Consider the following 13315-nt stretch of genomic DNA (forward strand, 5'->3'; position numbering starts at 1 on the left):
ACTGAATAGCTATAAAGAATGAGATGATAAGACCTTCCCACTTGTCAGTTTAATTGTACCACATCTGTTCAAAACCTATTGAAAAATGTCACATCTCCCCATAGTTTCGCAATAAACAGATGGGGAGGATTCAGAAACTGGTTTGGGTTCTGGCACTTGCTCAGTAGGAGCTCATTGGCTGGGTTACAATATGGCTTATTGGGGCATACATTTAATTGGTTTATTGCGTTACAGGTCAATAGTGGCCATGATGTCATTGAAAGGCAGAACAGATTCAATGGACCGAATAGTCGACTTCTGCACCTCCATCTTGTGGTCTGATGGAATCCTGTTTAGTTTAATTCATAGTAGCACATTAGTACTGTGTTATTTGGTATAATCCAGTATTTATTTAATGATTCACTGGCAATTTGGTCATTTGGGTAGATTTCAGTGTTGATTCACTGAGTACAGTTCAGTATTGACTTATTGGCTACAATCTAATACAGGCCAGGAGCTGTGCAAAACTCATTGGGAGCAATGGGAAGCATACTGGCAGTGACACTAGTTTGATGATTAGATGTAGAGATGTGAGTTAGTTTCCCTCTTTTCAGCACCTCATATGTCTACAACAAAGATTTAAACTCTTTTTAGGAGCAGTTTATACCTCTCGACAATTCAAACATAGTCAATGTTGGAGCAGTGCGAAGCCAAGTTTTCTTGAGTGAAAGAATGACTAATTTTAATATTCCTTAATCCATGATAAATTCATAAAGCCATGACATTAAGCATGTACACCAGTAAAAAGTTCAAATGAGAAAGTGTCCAGTACAAAAAGAAGATGACAGGAATATTGGTTTAAAATGCTTAAGCTGTCCTTGAGGTGTAAGGTTTGAACTCGCGTTTTTAGTTGGAGTCTTTAAACATCAGCAATTACAATTATTTTCATCTATCCCATGAGCTTTCATGTTTCTTTTTAATCTGTCCTGTTCCTGGATTTTTATTTGAGAGGCTGGGAGAGTACATTCTCAAACTGGTTCCAGTTCTGCAGTCAAAAATTCATCTCTTTTCTTCTGTCACTAGCATTCCCTTGAAACACAATCTTACTTTGTGTATTTCATCTCCAAAAGACCATTTTTAGATTTACTAATTTTAGGGAAGGTTCTAGCTCCAAGGTGTGAAATTTCTCATAAAGCTACACATTAAATAGGAGATGCTCAGACCTGCAATAGGGACACTGGTTTCAATATCTTTTGACAAAATATAATTTCAGTTCAGAATAGTTTTTGCTTATTTGACATTGACTTCATAAAGTTTGGTAACCTGGGTGATTGGGTGTAGTCATGTTAAATTAGTGTTTCTGTCCCTTCATAAAACCATTTCAGTCTATGGTAGTGCCTGGTATTGAATGCATACAAATGGATATTGAAACTCGCAGTTTTTTTGTTATCACCATTGTGATAGAATCAGATCAGGATCAATGTGAAGCACAGTGGGGAGAGTATATTGCCAATCAGCATCACTTTGAAGGAGAGCAGGGAGAGTGTGTAGCCAATCAGCATCATTGTGAAGCAGACAGCAAATAATGTTGAGCAGGTCAAGATCACTGTGAATCAGACTAGAATCACTGAAGTGGGAAAGAGACCAAAAAAAAACCAAATTATGAATTGCTGGAAAGCTGTGAGTTGGGCGGCACAGTGGCACAGTGGTTAGCACTGCTGCCTCACAGCGCCTGAGACCCAGGTTCATTTCCCGACTCAGGCAACTGACTGTGTGGAGTTTACACGTTCTCCCCGTGTCTGCGTGGGTTTCCTCTGGGTGCTCCGGTTTCCTCCCACAGTCCAAAGATGTGCAGGTCAGGTGAATTGGCCATGCTAAATTGCCCGTAGTGTTAGGTAAGGGGTAAATGTAGGGGTATGGGTGGGTTTCGCTTCGGCGGGTCGGTGTGGACTTGTTGGGCCGAAGGGCCTGTTTCCACACTGTAAGTCTAATCTAATCTAATCTAATTGGCCCTTCGGCCCAACCAGTCCACACCGATCTTCCGAAGAGTAACCCATCCAGATCCATTTCCCTCTGAATGATGCAACTAACACTATGGGCAATTTAGCATGGCCGATTCACCTGACCTGCACATCTTTGGATGTTGCTGCTTAAGGTCAGGCCTGAGTTTGAACAGACAAATCCATGTTCAAACACAAAGAGTGCAAGGATAAGGTTACTCTGGTGGAGGAGGTCAGATCATGGACATTAGTTGCATGTGTATACGTTAGTTGCATGTGTATACGTTAGTTCATTTGAACTGTAAAACACAATCTGAAAACTGTGCCCCCAGCCAGGGTGCAGGACATTGTGCCAGTTTTGCCAAGATGAAGTCATGCTCACACTTCCATGAAAACTATTAACCAGACATTCAGCATAGAAACTTCAATGAGCTGGAATAATAGAGCATGAAAATTGATTGGGATCTATTTGTGATTGAAAAAGGACATTCTCTCATGCTGCAAAGCTGAAGAGGAAATGGCCTAGTGGTATTATCACTGGACTATTAATCCAGAGACCCAGTAATGATCTGGGTTTGAATCCTGCCATAGCTGACGGTGGAATTTGAATTCAATAAAAATCTGGGATGAATTGATGACCATGACTCGATTGTCGAAAACACCCGTCTGTTTCACTAATGTCCTTTGGGGAAGGAAACTACCATCCTGACCTAGGCTGGCTAATTTGTGACCCCAGGCCCACAGAAATGTGATTGATTTTTAATTGGCCAGTGGCCAATTAGGAATGGTCAAAAACCGCTGGTCTAGCTAGCAGCACCCACATGCCATGAATGAATGACAAAAGAAACGAATTGGAGATCATGGGAATGAATCATTCTTTGACTGAACTGATTTAATATTCCTGTTCCTTATAGGTATAATGTGATAAAGACCAATGGACATGCCCAATGTGGAAACCCACTATGCTGAGCTGAGGTCAAGCTCGATATTGAATATGGAAAGAGCTTTGACTTAGTGGACTTCTGAACCAGTTGCATTGATCACAGAAACTAGGTGTAAGTGACGAGGCTTTTTATTTTGATTAAAATCCCAATTCATTTTGTGCGGTTATAGGGACAGAAACCAAGCAGAAGCTATAGACCTGACTCTTAAGTAGCCAAAAGCATTGCCCTAGTTGCTTGACCTTTATGATGCAATAACAATAAACTTGCCGTAGAAACTCTTGAAACTTTCAAGAGATCTAGCATTCTATTTGCATTGGAGTTTAAATGAGCAAGGCACATGATTAAAGAGCAGACTTTAAATTCAGACTAATGATTGGAATGCATGAACTGCTGATTAAATAGTGATTAAAAGTTGTTCAATTGAGGAAGTGCTGCTCTGATAAATGAAGCAATATGAATCAACTTCCATTTGCTACACTTTCTAATCATCTAAATGTGATGACTTGACCAGTACAGGAGACACTTAACCTTCGTGGACTGGTTGGTATTTGCACAGACTCCTGGGCACCAACACACGTGGGTTTCTATTTAAATTCCATCTGGCTTTTGCTATCACCCAGCATGAACTGGAAGTATAACTGGTGTCATTGTCTGAATTGATGTGTTGTTGTAGTTTGTACATTAAGAATGTGTTTCTGATTCTCAGAATGGCTCTTTCAATTATATAATTTCCAGCAGCAAATGTTATGTAAGTTTTAAAATAATATTTGTTATCTCACTCTTGCTAAATAATTCTGAGTGCACAATGAACTACACTGACAGCGAATTTCTGATTGTCAGTTGATCTCACAGTGTGGAGCCTTTGCGTGGACTAGAAACTACAAGGCCATCTTATACCATGCAGACAGGAAGAACATGTACACACACAGTATGTCTGTTTCATCTAAAAAAAATAGCCACTCTATCGTTCTTAGCACAAAGCTTGACTAGCATAGCCAACCTGTTTGGTTTAAAATTTAAACAAGGTTCAACAGTTAACTGTCGCGAGTGTTGTGCTGGAAAAGTACAGCAGGTCAGGCAGCATCTGAGGAGCAAGAAAATAGACATTTGGGCAAAAGTCCATCATCAGGTATCATTTCCTCATTCCTGATGAAGGTTTTAGCCCGAAACATCAATTTCCTTGGATACTGCCTTCTGCCTTTTCCAGCACCACACTCTCGACTCTAATCTCCAGCATCTGCAGTCCTCATTTTCAACAGTTAGTTGCCAGTCATCATCTAACTGGTGCATTCTCCACAGCAATACTTCTACCACTCAGCTAACCAATCAGCACTCCCTTCTTATTTGGTATGTTGTTTTCCTTTTGCTTAGTAGTTCTTGCATAGTGCTCTGATGATTGCAAGACCGAAAGCTTCAACAAAATATTTTTTTCCCACAAAACCCAATTTTTCCATTACCAAACAACTAGTGTATCATTGCTTTTTACTTTGGCTGTTTATTTGACTTGCAGCTGCTTCGGTGGTTGGTTTTGATGGATGTATCTCTGCAAACACCTTCTTCCTTGATTTAAAAAACAAATATAAAATATCGTTGTTTTATCACATGAGCTCCACCAACTTTAAAGTCCTTTTGCATATCAGGCGGATGGTTAGGTTGATTATACATCCTGTGTTTTGACATTCACATTTTGAGAGTTTGAGGTAGCCAGCGTCTTTGTCTCTGAATGCTCATTTGATTTAAAATTGCTCTTTTGAATGCCTGTGCAGGAGTCAGTGAATTGAATTTGGTCTGACTTTGGTTGAATTTATTATTTTACTAACCTGTTATATATAGTTTTGAGTCACAACATTATACAGAAAAACAGATGTTACTTGCCTAAATGATGCTTCTGTTAAATCAGTGGCATTTATTTGATATTTCTCTTTGCCATCATTGCAGCTTAAATATCACAGCAGTAGTCTTTATTCAAACATGATGGAGTGATTTGTTTTTCATTTTGATACAAACACAAATTGCTGTATTCTTGAATGAAATGATAGTTCAAGTTTCTGCACAATCTCATTTGTATAATCACAAATTAAAGAGTATAATCAGACAATTTGTTTTAAACATAATCGTGCTTCCTTTTCTGCATTAAAAATGTACATTGATATATTTAAGAGTGGTGCAGTGATTTTAATGCAGCTGAAAATGGGTTTATCACAAAGTGAGTAATTTTAATGAGGGTCTAATCATCCACTTGCACGTAATATGACTTTAAATCACTGAAAATCGCTTTCCAGAACGATACTGAGCCATTTACTAATTGTACTGGTGAGCATTCTGACTGAATAATTTCGATAAATGCAACATTCATGAAGAGCTGCTTCTTTAATGCTTGCACATCTCAAGAAATCACCTTGATTTGAGGAGCACTGAGTGACCACAAATCAACAACATTCTGTCGTACTCGGTGTTTCCATCAGAATTATGGCCAGTTTTGTGGGCTGTGCTGATTTTCCTTTGTAATATTTTATAAACTCATTGTTAAAAGTCACCAACAACACTGAATTTTAAACTTCCACAACCTTTTGCAGTTGCTTGACTGATTTCAGTCAGTCTGCACTGATAAAACCAATGGTAACCAGCTGGAGGTGTAATTAACCTCAAATCATTGAATCGCTGTTAATTTTCATTTGATTACACTCACCTGAAGTGTTCTTGAACATGTTACTGTGTTTAAGACATTCTATCAGCATCTGTTCTTTCACATTCCTTCTTTGATTTATAAAATATATTGCAAATCCTCTCAGTCAACTTTGATAAAGTTGAAAAGGTGAAGATTGCAGTCCGTGTTTATTGATACAGAGAAACATCGAACAGATGATAGGAGTTCTGAAGGATAGTTTTCACTGGCTTATCCACTCTGGAGTGAGTTCTCCTATTCTTGCCAGAATGGCTGACCCAATTTGTGATGCTCTTCTGTCCCCTGCACAGCCTGGAGATCAGCCTAGCGCACCATGGATTCAGCAACAACCTCTGGAGGAGGAGAAGAAAGGATGCACCCAGAGAGTCCAGGACCAGCATGTATCTATGAGGATTCAAGATAGCACTGACATAGTGTGACACTCAACAGGAGATCTTAATTTCACATTTCTTACAGTTTTCCACACTTTTAAACCTCAGTTCTAAGTTCTCTTAAATCTATTTGCAGGTCTGAAGATTCTATGAACTTCCAGACTTGAGTATTACCAATACTGGATTCACAAACCTAAAGAAACATATGTACCAACAGGAGGTGGTGTTGGGTGTCTTGAAAAACATCGAGGAGAAAGTGAGGACTGCAGATGCTGGAGATCAGAGCTGAAAATGTGATGCTGGAAAAGCGCAGCAGGTCAGGCAGCATCCAAGGAACAGGAGAATCGACGTTTCAGGCATAAGCTGAAGAAGGGCTTATGCCCGAAACGCCGATTCTCCTGTTCCTTGGATGCTGCATGACCTGCTGCGCTTTTCCAGCAACACATTTTCTGTCTTGAAAAACATTAAGGTGGATATGTCCTCAGGATCTGATGGGAAGAAAGACCAATTCTGTGTTCCAGACGGGCCGGCTCTACTTCAATTCTGTTTCAGTGAAAACCACCTGAGATGGTATTATGGAGCAGACTAGATCCTGTCAAAATATTTTAAGAAGGTAGCCTAGACCCTAACTTTTTCTTATTTGAAAGGTCGATGTGAAGTGCCATGTTCCAGATGCGATGCGACTGGTCAAACTACTCAATGTTAAACAAAACATAATTTATTTAAGCACAATTGTTAAAATACAAAGAAAAGAAAGAGGAGTTTGCAATAACTTATCTACTGCAAAGCTTAACTGAATAATAGAGTTAGTACCTATTTCTAATTAACTGTTCCACTTTATTAACATCCCATAACTGCACACCTTCGCAAAAAGACAAATTCAGACGTGCAATTCTCCAATCCAGGAGGAAACAACATCAAGAGAGATTTCAAAGAAAGTAGCAGTAAGGAATCAGTTACTAAGATTTCCTACTCTTCTGGGAGCCAAACAGCTTCTGACTGATAGAACTAGAAAAACTAGAACACCTGAACTGTAAGAACTGGCCACTCCCCTTCCATTGTTACAATAGTTTTCATTAAAAACCGAAAGGCCTCCTAAACTATTGACTGTGGCTGTCTCCAGTAGCCAGTTCAGCACCTCTGACTTCACAATCTTTCTTCACAAAACTCAGGATATATAACCTTTCTAAAATGATAGCATCATTACAATGCCTATCATCGAACCATCTTTCCAGGGAAATGCTAGCAATGTACTGCACTATAAATGCAAAGGTACCTGCTCATGCTCTGGGGACATGGATTTAAATCCAAAACCTACCATGGCAGGACTTTGAATTCAGTTAATTCCATGAGGGTTATTTGCTCCCACTTCCCTCCCAATAGCTGCGAGGAGGCTCTTCCAGTCCACTGTGTACTTCCTGCACTAACAACTCCAACAATCTTGAGGACTGTTCTCTCACCTATTGCACCAGTTCTATATGTCCTTTCAGGTCTTCAACTCTTCCTGAATTGGATTTAGTTACTGCTGCAGGCAGAATGTTACTTGTCTTTAAGAGTTAGGCTTAGAGTTAGCTTTAAGTAGAATAAAAGTAAGACATTGTGGATGCTGGAAATCTGAAACAAACAGAGAATGCTGGAGATATGCAGCAGGACTGACAGCACCTGTGGAAGAGAGGGAAACTGAGTTAATGTTTTGGATCCAATATGACTCGCTTGCAGAATTATGACAATAGACAATAGACAATAGGTGCAGGAGTAGGCCATTCTGCCCTTTGAGCCTGCACCACCATTCAATATGATCATAGCTGATTATCCTTAATCAGTATCCTGTTCCTGCCTTATCTCCATAACCCTTGATTCCACAATCCTTGAGAGCTCTATCCAACTCTTTCTTAAATGAATCCAGAGACTGGGCTTCCACTGCCCTCTGGGGCAGAACATTCCACACAGCTACCACTCTCTGGGTGAAGAGGTTTCTCCTCATCTCTGTCCTAAATGGTCTACCCCATATTTTTTAAGCTGTGTCCTCTGGATCGGCACTCATCCATCAGCGGAAACATATTTCCTGCCTCCAGAGTGTCCAATCCTTTAATAATCTTATATGTCTCAATCAGATCCCCTCTCAGTCTTCTAAAGTCAAGGGTATACAAGCCCAGTTGCTCCAGTCTTTCAGTGTAAGGTAATCCCGCCATTCCAGGAACTGACCTTGTGAACCTATGCTGCACTCCCTCAGTAGCCAGAATGTCTTTCCTCAAATTTGGAGACCAGAACTGCACACAGTACTCCAGGTATGGTCTCACCAGGGCCCTGTACAGCTGCAGAAGAACCTCTTTGCTTCTATACTCAATCCCTCTTGTTATGAAGGCCAGCATGCTATTAGCCTTCTTCACTACCTGCTGTACAGAACACCCAGATGTCTTTGTACTGCCCCTTTACCTAAATTGATTCCATTTAGGTAGTAATCTGCCTTCATGTTCTTGCCACCAAAGTGGATAACTATACATTTATCCACATTAAACTGCATCTGCCATGCATCTGACCACTCACCTAACTTGTCCAGGTCACCCTGTAATCTCCTAACATCCTCATCACATTTCACCCTGCCACCCAGCTTAGTATCATCAGCAAATTTGCTAATGTTATTGCTAATACCTTCTTCTATATCATTAACATATATTGTAAAAAGCTGCAGTCTCAGTACTGATCCCTGCGGTACCCCACTGGTCACTGCCTGCCATTCTGAAATGGAGCCGTTTATCACTACTCTTTGTTTCCTATCAGCCAACCAACTTTCAATCCAAGTTAGTACTTTGCCCCCAATACCATGCACCCTAATTTTGTTCACTAACCTCCTATGTGGGACTTTATCAAAAGCTTTCTGAGAGTCCAGGTACACTACATCTACTGGATCTCCCTTGTCCATCTTCAGAGTTACATTCTCAAAAAATTCCAGAAGATTAGTCAAGCATGATTTCCCCTTCCTAAATCCATGCTGACTCTGACCTATCCTGTTACTACTATCCAAATGTGTCATAATTTCATCCTTTATAATAGATTCTAGCATTTTTCCCAGCACTGAGGTCAGACTAACTGGTCTATAATTTCCTGTTTTCTCTCTCCTACCTTTCTTAAAATGTGGTACAACATTAGCCACCCTCCACTCTGCAGGAACTGATTCTGAATCTATCGAACTCTGGAAAATAATCACCAACGCATCCACGATTTCTCGAGCCACCTCCTTCAGTACCCTGGGATGTAGACCATAGGCCCCGGGGACATATCAACCTTCAGACATAACAGTCTCTCCAAAACCAATTCCTGGCAAATATGAATTCCCTTAAGTTCAGGTCCTTCAGCCACTGTTACCTCAGGGAGATTGCTGTGTCTTCCCCAGTGAACACAGATCTGAAGTATCAATTCAATTCTTCTGCCATTTCGTTTTTCCCCATAAAATATTCCCCTGTTTCTGTCTTCAAGGGCCCAATTTTAGTCTTAACCATTTTTTTGCCTTTCACATACCTAAAAAAACTTTTACTATCCTCCTTTATATTATTGGCCAGTTAACCTTCGTACCTCATTTTTTCTCTGTGTATTTCCTTCTTAGTAATCCTCTGTTGTTCTTTAAAAGCTTCCCAGTCCTCCGTTTTCACACTTCTCTCTGCTATGTTATTTAGATTAGATTATTTACAGTGTGGAAACAGGCCCTTTGGCCCAACAAGTCCACACCGACCCGCCGAAGTGCACCCACCCAGACCCCATTCCCCTACATTGACCCCTGCACCTAACACTACGGGCAATTTAGCATGACCAATTCACCTAACCTGCACATTTTTGGACTGTGGGAGGAAACCGGAGCACCCGGAGGAAACCCACGCAGACACAGGGAGAATGTGCAAACTCCACACAGTCAGTCGCCTGATGCAGGAATTGAACCCAGGTCTCTGGCGCTATGAGGCAGCAGTGCTAACCACTGTGCCACCGTGCCGCCATACTTTTTCTCTTTTGACTTTATATGTTTCTTAACTTCCCTCGTCAGCCATGGCCACCCATGCCTCCCCCTAGGATCTTTCTTCCTTTTTGGAATGAACTGATCCTGCAACTTCTGCATTATACACAGAAATATCTGCCATTGTTCCTCCACTGTCATCCCTGCTAAGCTGTTGCACCATTGAACTTTGGCCAGCGCCTCCCTCATAGTTCCGTAGTTCTCTTTATTCAACAGAAGATTAGATTAGATTAGATTACTTACAGTGTGGAAACAGGCCCTTCGGCCCAACAAGTGTACACTGGCCTGCCGAAGCGCAACCCACCCATTCCCCTACATTTACCCCTTTACCTAACACTACGGGCAATTTAGCATGACCAATTCCCCTGACCAGCACATTTTTGGACTGTGGGAGGAAACTGGAGCTCCCAGAGGAAACCCACGCAGATGCAGGGAGAATGTGCAAACTCCACACAGTCAGTTTTCTGAGTCAGGAATTGAACCCGGGTCTCTGGTGCTGTGAGGAAGCAGTGCTGAGAAATATTGTCACTTCTGATTGTACCGTCTCTCTCGTAAATTGCAGATTGAAGCTTATTGCATTATGGTCACTACTTCCCAATGGCTCCTTCACTTCGAGGTCCCTGACCAATTCTGGTTCGTTGCACAACACCAGATCCAGAATTGCCTTCTCCCCTGTCGGCTCCAGCACCAGCTGTTTTAAGAATCCATCTCTGAGGCACTTCACAAAGTCTCTTTCTTGAGGTCCAATACCATCCTGATTCTCCCAGTCTATCTGCATGTTGAAATCCCCCATAACGACTGTTGTAACATCTTTGCGACAGACCAATTTCAGCTCCTGATTTAACTTACATCCGACATCCAGACTACTGTTTGGGGGCCTGTAGATAACTCCCAAGAGGGTCTTTTTACCCTTAGTATTTCTCAGCTCTATCCACACTGACTCTACATCCCCTGATTCTAGGTCTCCCCACGCAAGGGACTGAATATCATCCCTTACCAACATGGCCACCCCACCCCCTCTGCCCGTCAGTCTGCCCTTACGATAGCACGTGTAGCCTTGAATATTCATTTCCCAGGCCCTGTCCACTTGAAGCCACAATTGATTTTATGTAGTGCGAACATCACTCAAACTCCAAGTCCCCTGCTGAGACTTGTTGCCATTGAGCAGCATAATCAGTATTGGACTGAACATTATAAATAGCATGCAGAACCAAGTTTGTATGTTGTCATCAACACTTCAACAGGACACCAGATATTTGTGCATTGTGTTCCCAGTGCCTGAGTTTGAAGGCTATCCAACATAACACATGGTTCCTTACACAGGGTGGGAACTGTTATCTAATTCTCCAGTGGATATTAATTAGAAGGTGCTGCTTTGATTTCCCCTTCTAATTATCACTGTTTTGAAGTTGGACATTCCCTGTGTGGGAGGAGAAGCATTTGGACCTTGTTATTAACTCAGGGACCAACATTTGGAATAGCATCAGGAGAAATGACTCTTGCCACTCTCACAATAAACCTGCCACACATACTCCCAAGGCTGACAAATTTATTACTTTATGGTGTTTGTATTTTGAAGGTATGGGATGAAAGTGGTGGGCAGAAAACATTCAGCTACTCAGTGTCAGCACCGGGTGTCATTTTTCCCAGTTTGTGCAATTGAGATGCAGAATAAAAATTCATCTGTCCTTTGGTATGGCATGTCAGAAATTGGGAATCTCGATTCAAGCAGTTTTTATCTTTAGCTATGACTTTGTGAGCAGCACTCCCATCTATGAGTCTATAGTTTTACACTCAACTCCCATTCAGAAGAGTTGAAATCAAAACCTAGCCTGATACAGTGATGAAGGATGGCTGCACTGTACAATGTGCTGTCTTCTGATCCCAGCACGGCATAAGAGATCCCCTTGGCACAATTCAAAGCAGAGCAGACTGCTTCTGTACATGTAACATTACAATAGAGTCTATATTTCAGAAATGCATTGTCAGTGAAACACTTTGGCATGTTCTAGAGATCAGTAATTGTACTAATTATGCAACCAGTTAGGTCAGAAAAAGAGCTTTCTGCACGTTATCAATTACAGGTAATAAGGGTCAGAATGTCATTGTGTTGGAAAAGTACGTTATAGAGTCACAGAGATGTGTAGCACGGAACCAGACCCTTTATCCAACTTGCCCATGCCAACCGGACATCCTAAACTAATCATGATTTGGAGATGCTGGTATTGGACTGGGGTGTACACAGTTAAAAATCACACAACACCAGGTTATAGTCCAACAGGTTTAATTGGAAGCACACTAGCTTTCGGAGCGACGCTCCTTCATCGTCACCTGATGAAAGAGCGTCGCTCCGAAAGCTAGTGTGCTTCCAATTAAACCTGTTGGACTATAACCTGGTGTTGTGTGATTTTTAACTGTGTAAACTAATCATAGAATCCCTACAGCATTGAAACAGGCCATTTGGCCCAATAAGTCCACACTGACTCTCCGGAGAGTAACCCACCCCATCACTCTACATTTACCCCTGACTAACACACCTAACCTACACATCCCTGAACTCTATGGGCAATTTAGCATGGCCAATTCACCTAAAGTGCACATCTTTTGACAATGGAAGGAAACCGGAGAAATCTCACGCAGACACGGATATTGTGCAAACACCACCCAGACAGATGCCTGAGCCTGAATCAAACACATGTCCCTGGAACTGTGAGGCAGCAGTGCTAACCACTGAGCCACCATGCCACGCCATGGGACTAATCCAGCAATTGGCCAATACCCCTCCACACTCTTCCTATTTATTTAGACATTAAAGCTGGAAACTATTCCCATCAATTTCACCACAAGTCAGTCACTTTATTGCATTCTGTTTACTTTAGCATCTCTGTGTTCACTGCACTGTACCTTCAGCTGCCTCAATGTTAACCTTTGAAGTTTCTTCTCAAATGTCTCTACCTTTTGACCCTCTCTGTCCTTGTGATGCTAGGAGAAAGTGAGGACTGCAGATGTGGGAGATCAGAGTTGAGAATGTGGTGCTGAAAAAATACAGCAGGTCAGGCAGCATTCGAGGAACAGGAGAATCAACATTTCAGGCATAAGCCCTTCATCAGGCTTATGTGTGTGTGTGTGTCGGTATTTGTGCATGGGTGTATACATTCATATGAATGTGGGTGTGGCCATCATTGAGTGTGTGTTCATTAGTGTTTGGGCACTCATGGCACAGGGATGTGGAGATGGTAAGGGTGTAGTGTGTGCATAAGGGAAGCTTGGGGAGATGGTAAGGGTGTACTGTGTGCATGGGATACTGTTGGGATTGGTAAGGATGTAGT

Source organism: Hemiscyllium ocellatum, chromosome 32 (assembly GCF_020745735.1).
Source record: "Hemiscyllium ocellatum isolate sHemOce1 chromosome 32, sHemOce1.pat.X.cur, whole genome shotgun sequence".
Lineage (NCBI taxonomy): Eukaryota > Metazoa > Chordata > Chondrichthyes > Orectolobiformes > Hemiscylliidae > Hemiscyllium > Hemiscyllium ocellatum.